The 18,721-nt window shown below is 39.0% G+C and overlaps 1 long non-coding RNA gene across 8 annotated transcripts in view; it reads right to left on the bottom strand.

Moving 5' to 3' along the window:
- LOC119258752 (uncharacterized) overlaps positions 1 to 9,866 on the bottom strand; it is an 80,921-nt gene extending 71,055 nt beyond the window's left edge. For 5 of the 8 annotated variants that reach the window (XR_008554171.1, XR_008554172.1, XR_008554174.1 and 2 more), the window contains exons 1-2: positions 9,730 to 9,866; positions 5,603 to 5,737 (exon numbers count right to left, since the gene is read on the bottom strand). This is a non-coding gene — a long non-coding RNA (uncharacterized LOC119258752). The other 3 variants (XR_008554173.1, XR_008554176.1, XR_005128319.2) reach the window with 3 other exon arrangements.
- Positions 9,867 to 18,721: the final 8,855 nt, after the last annotated feature.

The following is an 18,721-nucleotide window of genomic DNA, read 5'->3' as shown; positions in this document are numbered from 1 at the left end:
CTTCATTTTCTGTCCTAGGCAACTGAGACTTACAACTTTGATAAAAATAAAAAAGTCTTCTTTATCATACTCTCTCCTAAAAAAAAAAGAAAAGATGAGTCATTGCAAAATTGCTTTACTCTGCCCACACAGGCCCTGTCTCAGCCTCAAGCAGTTTGGGAGGTCCAAACCAAAAAGAGAAAGAGTTAAGAGTGAAAAGGAAATGGATGGAAGACAGAAAAACAAAGGTCAAGGAGATGCCACATTTCTGTTGGTCTGCACCAAATAAGGCTTAATTCTCTTCTGGGGGATTTCTCAGCTTCTGGTACCTTTTCTTGCTTTTTCCTGGGCTGGGTGACAATATTTCAACTTACTATGAAAAGAGAAGAAAAGAGAGGCTTGTGCCCTCACTTTTGGATGACAAGAGGTCTATTAGCTGGATTTTGCTAAACAGCCAGCCATTTACCAGCCTCCAAGAGGTAAAACATTCCTCTCTTTTTCTCGCTGGAAATTGATATTCAGGAGGCTTTTAAACTCGACACCTCATCACTAATAGCATTCATTTTTAGCATATTTAGTAGTTATTTACTGGTAGTGGTTTCTCAGCTGTCCACAAAATTGAGAAGTTCAACTCTGGCTGTGTCTTTGAAGCAGAGACTTTTTTGGATTGTAGCAGCACAAATGTTGCTGGATTTTAATTTCAATAATTTCCAAGCAAAACCACAGCTACAAATTGAAGATCCCATTGCCTTCCCTCTAATGCAAGTTCTACCCTCCTGGCTAGGCGATACTTCATGAGGCTTATTAAATACTGTATTAGAAAGTAGAGAATTACAAGGAGGTTATCTTATTAAGCAAAGTATAATTCACTCCCACTTTATCATAAGTTTACTAAATTTAATTGCTTTAGACCTGCATGATGCCATTTAAAATTTCAAAAGGCAACTTGTTCAAGCTTTGGAGAGAATTTAAGTATTTGCAAGAAAATTTTTCCCTTAATTTTGCATATTCCTGAATTGAATTCAGATGGAAAGTAGGTTACCCTGTAATTTATGCCAGATATATTTGGCCCCTGTTATTTATGTTTGATACAAAATAGTGATATAGGTTTATGGATCTCACTATAATAATGGTCTCTCTCTCTCACTCACTCTCTCTCTGCATGCAAACAACTTAAATTTTTATCAAATAGGTCAGTCTGATATTCTGAACTCACTCAAAGCTTACCTGAGTTCCTTGTATGTGAAGTAGTAAAAATGAATTGACAACTTATTTCTATGAATTTTTCAGTTCCAATTATACATGCCTAGATACTAAATATTAAAAGAGTGGTATGCCTGGATGGTATTATCTAACTTCTGAGTAGAAATGACTTCATGAGCTATTATTTGATGTTAAACCCTATGCTTTTTAAAAATCAAGTAATCCTGGACTTAAATCCTGACTGGAACTTGTCCAAGTCTCTCATCTTGGGAATTTAGCTTAGCCTCTGCATGCCTTTATCAACTCAAGTATAAAATTTCAAAAAGCAGTATGTAGTTCACCAGCATTGTGGTGGAGATTAGATGAAATTATAGACCTCAGTTCAAAGTACATAGTATGTAGTTAATAAGTGTGAATTCCACTCCAGGATGGAGTGCTATAGGAAAAAAAAATCTTCTGAAAAATAGCTCTACAACTTTTTAAACCTAGAGTCGCAGACAGTGTTTGATTTACTTAATTTCTATTGCAAGTGAAATCTAATATTAATTGAGAAGAAATTTCCTTCCATTTTTTTCAGATAATAAAACCTTCCAAAACAATTTGTTGTTTTTCTGGTTGTAGTTTTTTGTTGGTTTTTTTCATTTTTCTCCCAGATACACAGGAAAATGGAACCCCAAATCATGTTAACCTGTACCAAATAGCTCACCCCAGATTCTGTGCATGTTATTTGTCTCTTTTTAAAAAAATCCTTTAACCTCCTGCTCTGTTGTATTTAAGTATTCATTTGTGCAGGCTACCTCATAGTCTTCAAACTTTGATCTTAATTAGAAGTATAACTCAGAATAAATTTGCTTAATCCTGGTGGCTGATTAGATTAGGAGCTATGACTGAGTAATACTAAAAACATGGGAAATGGTAGCATAAGTTCTGAATGAAATATACTGCAAAACTTAACATCTTTGAGCCTTGTGAGCCCCCAAAGTCCTAGCATTGGCTGCCCTGCCCTCTCTTGATGAGTGCCCAACCCCACAGGAAAGGATCCCTGCATTGCCCAGCTGGTTCCCCTATAAACTTAACCAGCTTCCTCCAACCCGACCCTCAACCTGATGGTTGGGCAACCCCCCTGCCAGTGTCCAAAATTATCCAAACAAACCAATCACATCCTCTTGCAAGAACCAAGTGTGACCTCATTTTCTTGTCACTCAATAGCTTCCTCCACCAGGCTGTGGTACTTGTGACGAATAAGCTGTTTTTGTGCATCAGTTCAGGGTCTCATGCCATGTCTGGAGTATTTAGGAAATACCTCCTTTGCCAATGGAGAGATAGGAGGTGGTCAGAACAGTCATGAATAGTGTGGATTGGATGGAGGGCAAACAATGAACCAAGTGGGAGGAGAACTCTGTTGATCTCTTTTATAAATATTGCTGGCTTGACAGCACTGTTTACAATAGCTAAGCTTTGGAAACAACCCAAATGCCCAAAAATAGATGACTGGATCAAGAAGATGTGGTCCATATACACCATGGACTATTACTCAGCATTCAAAAACGATAAACTCATGCAATTTGCAGCAACATGGATGGCGCTGGAAGGGATCATGCTCAGCAAAATAAGCCAGAAAGAAAAAGAAAAATACCGGATGGTCTCACTCATAGCAGGAATCTACAAAACCTAAATAAGGGACCAGGAAAAAGAATAACTATAAGAAAGAAAATATCAAAATCAACAAACAACTATGAACCAGAGACACTCTATGGGGGGTGGGGGGCGGGGAGGGGAGGGATTGGGGTCAAAATAAGGGGGTTACAATTGTATGGGGAATATAAAAATAAAATTTATTTTAAAAAAATTGCTGGCTTGAGAGGACAGTTCTGGGCTGGCTTATCCTTTTTTCTATTGGTTTGGAAATTATGGATTTTAGCTTCATTACATTAGTGACTGCTCTTAAGTCTTAACACAAATAAGTCATAATGAGGAGGGGACTTCTTGGATGTGCTTGCCTCTTGCCCTTTGCATGAATACTTGGAACAAGAACACATACAAACATGCACTAATAATAGCGCATAGAAATTAATGTTTAATGAATTACTGAAAATCATTGCTTACTCTCTGTCCCTAGTAACTTCTTTGTTTTATTCGATTGTTGAAGCAATCCAGTGACAACAAAGTGGAACCACGGCTGGCCTACAGAGCAAGCAGCAGGACCCCGTGGTGGAGCGTGCTGAGAAGAAACCTGAACTAACTCTGACCTCATCTTCATTATAATACTAAGATCTCCAGCTCTGCGGAGGTGTTGTCCTCCATTTCATGATCATCCCACTCATGAAGAAGCATATTTTACTATAGCTGCACAGGCAGCCGGAAGTCCCCATTAGGAGACACTTACTCTTTCTGTTGCTCTATCGTTTCCACTAATCTCAGCTTCCAGTTCAATTTCTTGTCTCCTCATCTCATTCTTTTTTTAAATTTATTTATTTATACAATAACTGGGGTACAGGCCAGATGCACAGGAGAGTGAGAGGATTCACCAGAGACAGAGCGGGGAGCAGAATATGCAGACGACAGAAATACACTGCTGAGGGGAGCAGCGGGCACGACAGGAGAGGTCTGCCGCACCATGTGGGATTCTCGTTGGCCAGCTGGGATCGAACCCGTGCTGCAGGGACTGTGGACAGCTTCACAGTGCTGCTCTCAACCACCTGCACCACCAGGGAGGCCCCTCATCTCATTCTTTTTTTTTTTTTAATTTATTGAATTAAGTTTAAGTCTTTTTTTTTTTTTTAAGATTTCTTTATTTATTTATACAAGCACTGGGTACAGTCAGAAGCGCGGGAGGGTGAGAGAATTCACCAGAGCCAGAGAGGGGAGCAGAGCAGGCAGAAGGACCGAAGTACACTGCTGAGGGGAGCAGCGGGCGGCAGGAGAGGTCTGCGCGCCATGTGGGACCCTCGCCTGGTGGCTGGGGATCGAACTGGTGCTGCAGAGGCTGCAGGCAGCTTCGCAACCCAGCGCTCAACCGCTGCACCACCGGGGAGGCCCTCATCTCATTCTTAAGGGAGGAACTCAAGAACCCACTTCCACTGACCATAGCAATATCATGATGTGGATTTTATTCTCTCACCTTCTAGGAAAAGTACAAAGATACTAATATTTTATACAGTTTGTGAAAAATAATGTGATGTTGATCTTAGTTGTATAGTTTCACATGTGCAATAATTTATGAATAACATATGAGTTCTGCTTAGCTAGTGTATAAAAATTATATTATAAGTATTATTATTTTATAATTCCACTACTCCCACCTCTGTTTTTCTGTCCTTATTCTGAGTCTTGCGAAGTGCTTAATTCTGACGACTGCTGTATCATTAAACATTCAGCCAAATCTCACTATTTTCTACCCAAGAGCTGGTTGTGTGATGATTCAGCACCTGCTTACCAGGGGGAGGTCTGGCCTAAGAGATATTTATGTTATTTTTATCCTTTTTATCATGACTTTATCTTTTATCATAGCTTCGTTTCTTTATCATCTAAATTTACTATATATTTTATCCAGAAGTATTTTGCTTTTGCGCCTTTCTGTGACTACGACACTGATCCTCCAAAAACTAATAAAGTCATCTTACAAGGAAATCAATGCTGGAGTTAGGAAATCTTTATAATCCTGATTGAAATGTTTTGTGTCATCCCTAAATCAGGATCCAATCACTTACTTAATAAATGCCTATTTATCACCTCTTAGATGCCAAGCTCTGTTCTAAGTGCTTTGGATAATACAGAGAAGCTTCTGAAGATGATTAATACTCAGTCCCATGCTCCCACAATTCCATAATCTGCCTGAGAAATAATGTCATTATACTACACCACAATCATTTTTTATAATAGATGCACATATTGGATGTTATTTGTATAGTTTGAGGAGGTGATCATAAGTGATTCTCTATTTCTGGGTGGTACAAAATTGGAAAAATTTCATAATGAAGTTAATCTGAATAAAAGTTAAAACAAGTGGAGAAGAAGAAGCGAAGGACTCAGCAATGACAAAGGGTGAGGTGATGTATTTGTTCACCTACTAATTGATTGTTCAGTTGGTTGATTCAATAACCACCAATCAAGGACTTAATTTGTGCTACATACTGCACAAGGCAGCTATAGGAGACATGGTCCCTGCTGCCAGGAATGCCTTGTCATGGCCAAAGTGGGTATGGAAAACAATCAAGGGGGACTCAGTTGAGCCTGGGGACACAGACAAGCACACACTGTCCAGGTGTCAGTGGGGTGGTAGGGCACCTTGCAGCATCACCAGTGTCACAGTTGCTCTAATGCCTGTTCCAGTCATGAAACAAAGAAAAAGCTCAGAAGAGTTCAAGTCTGACTTTCTGAACACCAGCTTCCCAAGGTCTCCCTCTAGTTTACCTCCTACCTCTGGCCCATATTAAAGGGCATTTCCTTTGTCCTAAATTCTTCTCTTTCCCCTATTCCTCTGGTGCTTTTAGTCCTTCCACTTCACAGCCCTCTGTGCACTCATTTGCTGCTGGCATCGGATTCACCTTCAGTCCTGAGTAACAGATTTGTGAAAGAACCCAATTAGAACCCAGTTAATGAGCCCTCTGTGGGCTCCTCTAATAGCCAAATGACTGTTTATTTTCATCTTTTGAATTAAAAAAGAGATTGTAAGTCAAGGAAGAGTTTAGAATAAAGAAGCACTAATTGAATCAGAAAGACACCTGTGCTCCTCAACCTATATTTATTTACGTACTTTTATCCGATGTTGTTTAAAAGGTGCAAAGTGTTTTAAACGTGCTAATTATGTGCCACAAGAAAACAAACTCTCAATAAAAACTAAGAATTAGCCACAGCAAGGAAAAAGAACACGAGAGAACAGTGGCATTTCATAGCCTTTTATCCTGGCGTATTTTCATCAGAAGCAACCATATGAAATATTATTTTAAAAATTGCATTTATTATGATTCTATTGTTGAAGATGGAACCATAACGTGTCACTTAAAATATTTACATATTTGAGTGAAAAATGCTACCCAGTCAAGGAAAAACCCTGAATTGCCACTGAAAAGGCATAAAGAACATCTATTGTGTGTCTTTTCTCATTTATGGGTCCTGAGAAGCAGCTGCTAGGGGTTGCATTTGATGCTAGAATAGTCGGCTGCAATGACCGGCTACTGGGACTCCAAGGTGACAATCGCTTTATTTTAATTGTTTCTAAATGTGCAATGACTGCAGGAGTCTCCAACAATGTGAATATTTAATAACCCATGATTATCGTGTACCCCTCTGCCTTTTATCCTCATCAGAAACAGACACCAGCTGTCTCCTTTTCATAAGAAATCGCCTATTACTGTGAATGAATAATTTGTTGGTAAAATGAACACTTAGAATAAGAGTGTCGCTTCCTACACACCAGACTGCAGAACCATTTGGACCTGGATGAAAAGGTGACATCTCAGGATCAGACACTGAGATCCACCTCCTTATATGCAGCAATACCCTCTCCCACCCCAGAGTGGCACACTTATTAAAACAAATATTTTCTTACCTCTACTAGTCCAAACATCTCACAGAGGGAACTTCTAAACACATGGGATTCAGAAAGATTTATGGTGCTGCTATGAATGCCTGTTTCTCCAAGTTTCTCCTACGTACTGCCCTTTCCAACAATTGTTTATTATGCCGGTGGATGCCACTTTTCAATTTTACCACAGGCGCACTGACTGACATGGAAGTGCTTCTGAAATGTCTCCCTACATATCCCAATCATGCCACAATCAGCTTTGTTATCTGTGATGTGGACATGCAGTCTTGTAGTTTCAGAAATACACAGAAACAATGGGTCTGATGTATATGGTAGCTAGTACCATGGAAAAAATATGTCATTTAAAGACAATTAGTTTGAGTTTACATAGATATCTTGAACATATGGGTCTTCATTGCGAATACACCAAAATGGATTCTGGATGGATTGCCAAGGGATACCAAATGCCTAAGGCAGACAAGAAAGCTAACCATAGACCTACGGCATCCAGAGGGGGATATAGAAGGGTTTGGATGGTGCTGGTGGTGCAGAGAGCAAAATGGGCTATGGTGGAGGACTATGGTGGAGGACTATGCATGCTCTGGTGGTGACCACACCTGAGGGAGAAATCCTGTATTGCCAAAATATTAATAAGGATGTAAAACAATGCTACTTTATTTAAAAAAAATAAACAAACAAACAAAAAGAAGGCATTGCATGTAAAGCATTAAAGCTTAAGTTTCAAATTGAAATCATAGATTGTCCACACTTTGCTTACTATAATATTCTTACAAAAAAAATGTTGACCCAAAATAAAATACTCTTAAAATAAGAAATAGCCTGACAAGTTGCAACATGAAACATATGCATAAAAATAATGGAGCAAATGAGAGAAGTAAAGGAAATGAATGTGAGATAGCTTCATGTATCAGAATGGAATTGAGCAAAAAAGTAGAATTCTTCTTCACGTCAAGTTTTTATTTAACCTTAAAGATATTAAAGAGAAGATAATTTATCGGAGAAAAAAAAATCCAAGAAGAAATAAAGAGAAAGACAATTTTTGGTAGCAGAGGCCAAGAAATGGAGAGAAATACAACACATTTAACAATAAATAAAAGTTGTGTTGGATGCAACATGTTTAAAATAAGTCCAACTCCAATAATCAAAGAAAAGGGGTCCAGGTTGAAGGAGACCATCAAAGTGAAGTGTAGCAAAGAAACAAAAGGCAGATGACTAGCACACAACACTAAGTGAACAGAATAGACTGTCCACATTATCTACTACGTACCATCCAGCATCCTCCCTGGAGTTACTTAACCCCCTGCATCTTAAGATCTTCATCTATAAAGTGGGAATAATGATAAACCTACCTCTTAGGGGGATTCCACACAAGAAATAAGTGAACTTTAACACAGTATCTGACATGCACTAAGAGCCTCAAAAGTGTCATTACACAAAAATGAGTATAAGATCAAAGGGATTCACAATATATGTAAGAATAAAAACAAATTTATTCAAGAATAAGAACAAAGCATTTATTCGATTAAGAGTTTTGACTCTAAAGAATGAAAGGCCACATCTTATTTAGGAAATTTTGATGCAAATTTGTCAGTTCCAAAATTTGTCCTGACAAAGAGACTGAATTTCCATAATAATAATAATAATAATAATAATAATAATAATAATAAAGCAGGCAGTAGACAGAAAATGACGCATCAGCTTAAAATGAGTCATCAAACTACTGTCATTCCATCTAAACTTCATTGGGGAGACACAATTAAACTTCATGACAGAGGTTCTAGAGAGAAAGCAAGCAAGACCCAAGACCAGAAGTGGCAGCAGAGATGGTCTTGCACCCTGTGGAAGAACTAATACTTTTAAGGATAATCTGTGTCTTTGTCTTTTGAATTAAAGTTTGTCCTGCACATTATAGCTTTTCAATATTTGTTATTTTAATCAAATTAAACATATTTCAGAACAAAAGAAGAATATATTTCCATTTAGAAGACAATTTTGTTTGAACTTGGTATCCAGGATACATTTATCTGCATCTCAATGTTTACTAGACGTGTGATCATGAGTGAAGCAAATAATCTGAATCCCAGTTCCTTATCAGTGCTGGGCAGTTTTGCATACCCACCAGGTCTGGAATGGAAATATTTATGCAAACAGCTTACTCTGAATGTGGTAAAGATTATTCAATTTCATGATCTCTGCTCAAATAATGAGTAGCAAAGCTAGGAAGATCTCAAATTGTCTCATTCCACAAAGAAAATGTGCAGGATACAATGTTGTGCAAATAATTGGATAATATGTGTTTTGCACAATAGTCAGTCATTTTATGAAGGGTGTTAATGGCATAGATAATATCCACTATTCCTCTTGAAGGTGTTTTCTCCTAGGGATTCCTACTCTTCAAAATTCAGCATCCTGAAATCATCTTTCTCTTTACACCAAATATCAAGAATATTCTAACCATCTGCCCTTACATGACATAAAGCAGATAGCAAAAGAATTAAGAAATCTTGGGTTTCTAGGAACAGTTGCTAAAAGTAAGGATCTAAGTGAGACCAGATTTTCAATTCCAGGGACACTCTTACAGAGTCATAAAGGTGACTTCACAGGGCCTCAGAAACAGAATTATTTATCTGCCAAGGAAGGGAACTCCAGGCGGTATATGATTTTTCATTTCCTGCTGCTCAATTTTCTAGAACTGGATCCATTAAACTTACAACATAAATTGCCACTCCAATTCCAGACCTTAGCCCAATCTCAACATGGGGTAGAAAATTTGAAAAGCATCTCTCTCCTGGCCCCAAGTAGATCATCATAGAAAGGGTAGTAAGACCTGCATTTATTGAATGGCTTCTGTGTGGTAGCACATTCCCTAACTTATCTCTAATCCCAGCAGGTAGCTTCATTGTCAGTACCTTTGATGATACACTTGAAATTCAATGAAGCTAAGCAACTTGCTAAGCAACTGGCACTGTAGGTCAGCAGGGCATCAAACTTCCATCTACCTGCCTCTGAAGTCTGCATGCTTCCACTCTGCTTTATTACACGTTCGGTTTGGCGGAAGCCCCATCACTTACTGCTGAGTCAACTTGAAAATCACTGAAGCTCTCTGATTTTCATTTTCTTTGTATGTATAGTAACCCCTAGAATGATACCTATGTCATTACTAGATTGCATGATGTAATAATACACATATAATATTTTCTAGCTTTAGTGAGACATGCTTGGCAAATAAAAATTGTATATTTTTATTTATTTATTTTTTTTCCTGATAATGATACCTTTATTTTTTTTATTATTTTTTATTATAAATAAAAATAAAATAAAATAAAATAAAAAAATAATAAAAAAAATAAAAAATAAAAAAAAATAAATAAATTAAAAAATAAAAAATAAAAAATTGTATATTTTTAGAATCACTTTGGAAGACAATTTGGCAGTTTTCTACAAAACTAGACATTCTCTTATCATATGATCCAGAAATCATAAATCTCATTTACCCAAAGTAGTTGAAAACTTGTGTCCACACAGAAACTTGTAAATGGATATTTATAGTAGTTTTATTTGTACTTGGAAGCAACCGAGATGTCCTTCAGTAGGTAAATGGATAAATAAACTACAGTATATCCAGCCAATGGAATATTACTCTGTGCAAAAATAAATGCATAATCAAACCGTGAAAAGGCACGGAGGATCTTACATGCATGGTGCTAAGTAAAAGAAGCCAATTGGAAAAGAATACAAATGGAATGATTCCAAGTGTATGACATTCTGGAAAAGGCAGAACTACTGAGACCATGAAAAGGTCAGTGGGTGCCAGAGACTGGGGAAGAGGGTCAAAGGGCAGAGTTCAGAGGGTTTTGCAGGCAATGACTTCTCTGCATGATACAACAATGATGGAGACATGTCACCATATATTTGGCCAAATGCTTAGAATTTTCCAAACCAAGAGTGAACTTTAATGTAAACTATGGAGTTTGGGTGACTATGATGTATTAATCTGAATCATCAGTTGTAACAAATATATCAATTCCACTCTTGGAGCGGGATGTATATTGATAATGAAGGAGGCTATACATGTGTGGGGGCAGAGACTATATGGAAAATCTCTGATCAATATTCAATAAATTTCATATATATGTAAGTTATACAATTTTGATATAAGTATTCATTGTGAAGTAATGACTATAATAAATTAACATATCTATCATCTTACATGGTGACAGTGTGTGTTGAGAACACTTGATTCATTCTTTTTTTAACACCTTTTCTTTTTTAAAGATTTATTTATTTGTTTATACAAGCACTGGGTACAGTCAGAAGCGCGGGAGGGTGAGAGAATTCACCAAAACCAGAGCAGGGAACAGAACAGGCAGAAGGACCGAAGTACACTGCTGAGAGGAGCAGCGGGTGCGGCAGGAGAGGTCTGCGCACCATGTGGAACCCTCACCAGGGGCCGGGGATCGAACCGGCGCTGCAGAGGCTGCAGGCAGCTTCGCAGCCCAGTGCTCAACCACTGTGCCACCAAGGGAGGCCCTTAATATTCATTCTTTTAGCAAATTTCAAGTATACAATGTAGTATTAATGATAGTCACCACGCTCTGTGTTAGATCTCCAGAACTTACTCATGCTGCATAAGTTAAATTTTTTGATAAAGAGAGCAATTTGTCAAAGGGCATAACAATTGTAAACAAATGAGCCTGGCATTAGTGCACTTACATATACAAAACAAACACAGATAATATTTAAGCAGTTTGTAGTCCATTAAGTACTTAACAAATGTCATTTCTTGTTTTCATTACTATTACCTTTGTCTTTATTGGCTGATGTGAAAATTAAGTAACAGTGAATGTCCCAGGCAGGAAGAAAGATGCTCTCTACACAGTAGGCTCCTTGCTCTTGCCGACAAGGCCTACTATTGTTCCTGAGCTGAGCTCCCATTCAGGCAGGGAGACTTGGCTAATCAGCTTTCCCCCTGAGCCAACGCTGGGAACTGTAGCAGTTTGTTTAGTATCTGGTCCACCCCAGGGAATGGTTCTCCTAGCAGGATGAGGTGTCTAATCCCAAAACCTTATACTATAAGTGGCAGAACATATGGTCTGCTGGTTTCCAGGTATGTTGTAGGAAACTACAGGCTAGATCATTGGTGGCCTCCCAAGAGGAACCCAGGAGAAAGATGCAGAAATGTGTTCAATGCTCTCTCATGCTGATTGTCAGCGTAGACTGATCTTTTCTAGTCTGTTGCTCCAAAACATCATTTAGAGAGAAAACTCATCCAGCTCAGCTCTGTGAATGATGCCATATTAACTCCCGCCGATAATGCCCACATCTGTTAACACATTAGAGACGGAGTTGGATGCTACTTGGAATCACTGTTCAGCAAATGTTTGGCTGAGACATACCATCCTTCCGGAGCGGTTGCTAATTTATCTTTGCCAATCTTTACTAGTTTTAGTTCAGCAAACAAGGATACAGTATCCGAGCTGGCAGCCGGGAAATTCCCAGGAAAGTTCTGATGTCCCAGCTGCCCTTCTGAAACCTTGGCAAGTTGGAAATGACTGGCAATAATCCTAACTTGCAGAGCCCAGCTGTGTTGGGCACACAGCTACACGCAGATGGAGAGTCGGGTTGCAAGAGGGGAGACTCCAGACCTCCCTGCTCCAGGTCAGAGGAGGAGGGGAAGAGGCCTGCCAGCTAATGCGCGCAGAGAGCAGTGCCAGCTGACTCGCGCTCCCTGTGCAAGCACACATCGCACAAAAAAGAGGGATTCAGTCAGTTTTCCAAGGGTTCAAAATGCCTTTAAATCTACATGCAGGGCCTCCCGGGTGGTGCAGCGGGTTGAGCGTAGCGCTTGTGAAGCTGTCCACAGCCTCTGCAGCGCAGGTTTGATTCCTGGCCGGCCAAGGAGAAACCCACATGGCACAGCAGACCGCCCCTCTCTTGCCCGCTGCTCCCCTCAACAGTATGTTTCATCAGTCTGTCTGTTCTGCTCCCCACTCTGTCTCTGGTGAATCCTCTCACCCTCCCGCACATCTGGCCTGTACCCCAGTTCTTGTATAAAAATAAATAAATCTTTAAAAAAAATAAATCTATCCGCAAGGAAGAGGAGAGGAAGGGCTGGTTGCTGGCACCACTTTAAAGCTTGTCAGTGTCTCTGATCCCTTTTGCACCTCTTTCTCCCTCTGCTTTTTATTGCTTTCTGGTCTCAGAAGAGTAGGTGATTTAGGTGGGATTATGTATAATAATTTAGCTAACTCAGTTTGATCATTCCATAGTCTATACATTTAGGATTCTGAAATGATCAGAAGAAACTTTTTAAACAAGTAGGTCAAGCAAAAAAGAAAAAAAGTATACCAAATGACATGAGTGCTCTTAACCCTCGCTGAAAAGCACTTGTGCCCTTAAGCTGAAGTTGAGAACAATGCATCAAATCAAATAAAAGTAATGGAGTTAGAGAGATAGGAGTCTTTCTAAATTTGGATCATGAACTTGACTTTTCTCAGCAGTAGTTTCATCACCTGTTAAAAGGAGATTACAAAAATAGCCTTGCAGGTTGTTGTAAGGTTTAAGTTAAATATACATTTAAAGCAAGGTGAATAACATTCATTTAAAATTTAGTGTGGTTTTCTACTACAAATTTATTTTAAGTCAGTGTTGCTGTTACTGTGTTTTGTTGTCCCTGTTATATCAGGAGAAAATAAGCAGTTGTGTTCCTTTCTAAAGAGATTTAAGGATCAGTAAAAAAGACAACTGTAAAGAAGATATGGCAGGAGCTTTATGCTATGTCCTTGATATCGTCATGTAGTTATTCTCTTATACATCAGGGGCAGTCTGCCCACCAAAAAATCTAACTCTGTCTGTCTATCTGTCCATCTAGCCATCGATCTATCCATCCATCCATCTACCTACCCACCCACTCACCCATCAATCTACATACATCTCAGGGATATGTAGTCTATCTATTAAAAACAACAGCATTAATCCCAGAGATCAGAGAGCACAAATAGCTATGAGACCTTATGAGACCTTAAGGGGTTATTTTGAAAAACTTAAAATCCTTGGCAATCACCAGTTGCTGCTAAAAGATGTGGAGATTGCAATGGCTTAAAAGTCTGACACATACCATTGGTTTCCTCTCTACCTCTCTTTCTTTCTCTTGCTTCTCCCTCCTTCTCTCTTTCTCTCTCTCTCTTTTTTTTAAATTTGAGATCTAAAAGCCTTGAAAAATAAATAAGAAATAACAGGGGTTGAGAGAACTTCTGGCCTCACCTCTCCACACAAATATATTCTTTGCTTATAGGATCTTCTGCTTCTGCGATGTTGACATGAACAACTGTTTGGGAAGTAAGAAAAGTGCCCTCCATGACATGGTCACTCCTGGCTCATTTGTCTGAGTGTTTGTCTATCAGATTAACCTCATACTGTACATCCAGAACAAGGTTGGAGACGAGAGCTCTGTGGGGTGCTTGGATGTATGCGGGATTGGTGCAGTGCCCAGAAGTGCTGGGCAGACAGGCTAGGCAGATACTCAGTGTTGCCTGCAGAGCTTGGTAAATCAGGCATACACCCTAGATCTTCCTATTTTTCTAGAGTGGGGAGCCATGTGCTTTATGGCTGGGCTCAGAGGAAGAGAAAAGTATGGCAGATGGTGAAACTTCACTGGTAATCATAATGGATGCAATATGTCTCTCATGTTTACTGCTGCAAACCCCAATGGGCAAAGGCATGTTTGGGGGGATGTTTGGAAATGCTATTCCCTTCAGGGGCAACCTTTAAAGTCATGTCAGGAAGGCATACTGTGTGGAGGAGTTCAGGGAGAGAGAACATGTGTTCACACACCATGTAGGACTTGGGCCAATGTACAATCTCAGGGAAATCTGAATTGTAATTGGGAAGAAATGATAGAGAAGTTATCACTACACCATGCATTTTAAATGGAAAAATACTGTGGATGCATAGGGTACAGAGAAAGATCTTTGACAATCAACTCAATAGTATTCCCATTATCCACTTGTCTATGAGTTCTTTGTGTCTCCGGGAGCTTAATTTACACAGAGGCCTGAATTATGGTAAGAATTAAATGCAATCTTGTTAATGAATGATTACAAAGTATCACTATAATATTAACATCTTTATAATAGCTACATATTCCAATCTTTCTTACCTCAGGCCATAGATAGGCCTAGAATTGTCAATGAACATTACTTGTTCATGTGTCCACTTAATCCCATTATAAATAACCTTTTCAAATCTGAAGAGAATTAGAGGTATCAGTGAAGAAATAAAGAAGTTCTTTAGATAAACGAGAAAGAAATGGGAGAGGATTTCTATTTACAGTATGTACTTTGCCTGGCCACTGCCTGAGACTAGCTATTTTACAGACTGCCGTCTATTTAATCTTCACAACTCAGCAAGTTAAGAGTAATCACACGCCCAGGAGCGGGGAGGCCCCATCTGCATCTCTGCTTCCTACGTTGTACCCATTCTATTAAAAAGTCATTCTTATATTTATACATTTAGCCATGGAAAGGAATTGATTTGCGGTAATATATTCTTAGAAAGTACATTCTGTCTTCTTTTGACATTAATAAAGAAGTGGAATTTTAATTGCATGAAATTTTAACCTGTTCTGAATTCAAACTCTATCGTAAGTTTTCTACATAAGAATGCAGAATTTTAGCAGGTGGAAAATCAGAAGGTTATTTTTCTAGTTTAAAACTGCCTGAGGCAGGTATCTAGATTTTTTTATGCTAATGTTATCTATTACTAAGGCCAATGAAACTAGCCTAGATAAAACATGTAATTGAATACTGTCAGTGGAGCTCAGAGTTCAAGTTTTTTTTTTAAAGATTTATTTCATTTATTTATACATACAGAAATGGGGTGTATGCCAGAAGTCCGGGGTGGGGAGGTGAGAGGAGTCACCAGATAGAGTGGGGAGCAGAACAGGCAGATCTACTGAAATATACTGCTGAGGGGAGCAGTGGAAGGGAAGGGAAAGTTCTGCTATGACATATGGGTCAGCTCCCTTGATCAAACTCATGTCCCAGTGGGTGGCAGTAACTTGATAGCAGTGAGACTTTAACCCCTGTGCCACCAAGGAACCCCAGAGTTCAAGTTTTATATCTATCAATTAAGACAGGTTTATTTTAAATCTGTTGTATGGAATATATCTAAATCTGCTGCACATAGTCTAATAGGGAAATAATAGCCAGATAGGAGGAATAGAAGAGCACCATACCTAATACAGGAATCTGTGTATACACACAGAGTACAGGCTGCTTGTACACACTATGATGTTTTCTTTAAACTAAAACTCTTGCTTTGACTCCTGCTCCAGTGATGACTGAATGACTGCTGGGCATCACCATCAGGAATTAACCATGCAGGCCAGTATATACCAAGGTCAAGATAACCAGGAGACTCATAATAAACTCTGGGGGCTGAACATGAGTAATACCAGGAACATTAACTGTGATGGGCTGTTCTGACAAAGTGATTCACTTATGACTAATGTTTTTGTTTAACTCACTATAAAATAGCCACTATAAAATAGAGATGAGGTATCAGAAGAGTTTCTTCAGGGTGATATGTCCATCATACTCAGATAACTGGCCATCTAGCTAAACAAAAGCACTTTTTATAGATTGAATTCTGTCTTTGCTCATTGGTATGTGTAGTGACTGGCGTTATGTCCAAATCCAAGATGGCGGTTGGTGGATCTGCCAGTCAGCTGAGGCTGTTGACTGGAGACCCTGCACATAGCCTCCCCCTTGGATTGTGCTTCTCACAACACAAGAGCTGAGTTTCAGATGTGAGATTTGAGAGAAAATGTTCCATGATGCAGCATCTGCCAAGCTAGTTAGGAGCCATGTCTGGAATTGCAAAGTATCATTTCATGGCCTCTCCCATTCTCTGATATCACTGATCTCACCTAGATCTGAAGGTTGAAGAAACAGACTCCACTTCTTAATGGCAGGGTTGTAAAGGGAGACTGCAAGTCAGAATTTGAGATGGAAGTTAGTGTTGCATCCATTTTCCAAGAGAAAAATCTGCCACAGATGGACCATGTCAACAAAAAGTCATATTCTTCTCATGTGCAAAATACACTCAACACCTGTCTTCAAGAACTTGGGTCCATCTTCTCCTGATTCACCTGCTCCTCCCCTCAGCAGTGCATTTCAATCAATCTGCCTGTTCTGTTCCCCACTCTGTCTCTGGTGAGTCCTCTCACCTCCCACATCTCTGGCTTGTACCCCAGTTCTTGTATGCATAAATAAATAAATATTTAAAAAAAAACAAAAACAAAAACTCAGGTTCATCTCGTTATGGTATCAGCTCAGGGCCCAGAGTTTTGTCATTGAATTTCAGCTGAAGTCCATATTTCAGTATGGCCTTAATTCAATATGAGTATGTCCTTACAAGAAGGGAAAATGTGGAGACATGCATGCACATAGGTAGAATTCCACATGAAAATGAGAAGGGCAACTGGGTGATGTAGCTACAAAACCAAGGAATGCAAAGATTCCCAAGAAGCCACCAGAAGCCAGCAGAAGTCAGGAGAAGTCAGGAGATAAGAGTCAGGCTTTCCCACACAACCAGAATCAAACTGGCCAACACATCAATCTCAGCCTTCTAGGAATTATGATATAATAAATTTCTAGCCTGTAAACTATACATTTTGTCTTCATTATTGTAGACCTAACAGATGATTACACCTGGTATCAATTTTTATTAAAAATTGCAAGAATACAGATCATCAAGCAGCTCAAGCAAAATAGAGAGAAACTAGGGACACCCACCTGACTCCAGGCCCATCCTTTGGTCAGAAACTCACTCTCTGTGCCAGAATAGTAGATGGCATCTCAAAGTGAAGCTTTACAGGTTATTATCTCACACAGCAGGAAGCATTTAGATATGGAACATCTCCATTTTACAGTGTAATGTGGGTGTATAGCTTAGGTGACAATCTTCAAGAAGTCATGCCTCAGAGTCTGAATTTATTTACTATAAATAATCCTCACTTTGGGACACTTTATAGCCATGGACTCTTTCTCTTAGAAAATATCACTAGTCAATTTGCCTGAAGTTCTAGCTAAGGAGATTAGTCTGACCACTTGCTTCTTAGTCTGACCACTTGCTTCCGTTCCCTTAAAGATCTACCCTCAGAAAATTGAATGCATGCAAGGATCTTACTTTAGCTAGTTCCTCTCAGGAAAAGACCCTGATTGTAGCTGAATTACTTTTCATTTGACTTCCTGTCATTAGAAGTTAGGATTCCTGGACCTTTATTTAAATTTTGAATTGCTCTCTGTTCTTTTCATTCCAAGCAGGTGGTGCTTCAATCACCATAATTATCTTAAATTGTTGATTGGTTTCTATGAATCTTAATGTTGTTTATTCAATTAGGCCTCTGAGACAAACCCTTCTATACATTGGACTGAGATGACTGATATTCTAGGACAATATCTTAAGATATTTAAAGGCATTTTTGTCTGGTTGAAGGAGTCTACAAAACCTTAGGATTCTTTAGAAGTGTTAATCCCTAGGAGAGAAGTTTTAAGAGCCACAGTCTTAAACTTTTGAGCAGATTTTGCTAACTGTGTGATCTCAATAATGTGTCACAGAAGCCTTGAGATTATGCTTAACTGGTTACCTCCTACTTTTCATAGGCCACCTCTTACCTGGAGAGCCTTTTTCTTTGAAATGCAGAAGACAAGAAACAATGCCATTATCTAGTTCTGACTCCTTATTGTACGTAAATTATGCTTTAAAATGAACAGTTTCTTCTCTATTTCACCTCTCTATTCTTTCCAAGGAAGACAGAAGTTGCCCGTTTCTTGCCTGGAAACCTCCTTAGCCATATTTATAATCTTGTTTGGTAATCTTTGGTTGTTCATGGTATTGCAGGGACAGTTTTTTAAAACATTTCATCATGTTTTATACCTATCTTCCTCTTCCCAGCTTCCCTAACTTTCTCCTTGTCTCCTAATTTTC

The sequence above is a fragment of the Talpa occidentalis genome, unplaced genomic scaffold (assembly GCF_014898055.3).
Source record: "Talpa occidentalis isolate TD23 unplaced genomic scaffold, MPIMG_talOcc4v2.1 talOcc4.5, whole genome shotgun sequence".
Taxonomy (NCBI): Eukaryota; Metazoa; Chordata; class Mammalia; order Eulipotyphla; family Talpidae; genus Talpa; species Talpa occidentalis.
Note: the sequence above shows the minus strand (reverse complement) of the source record. Positions and strands in the feature narration are given on the sequence as shown.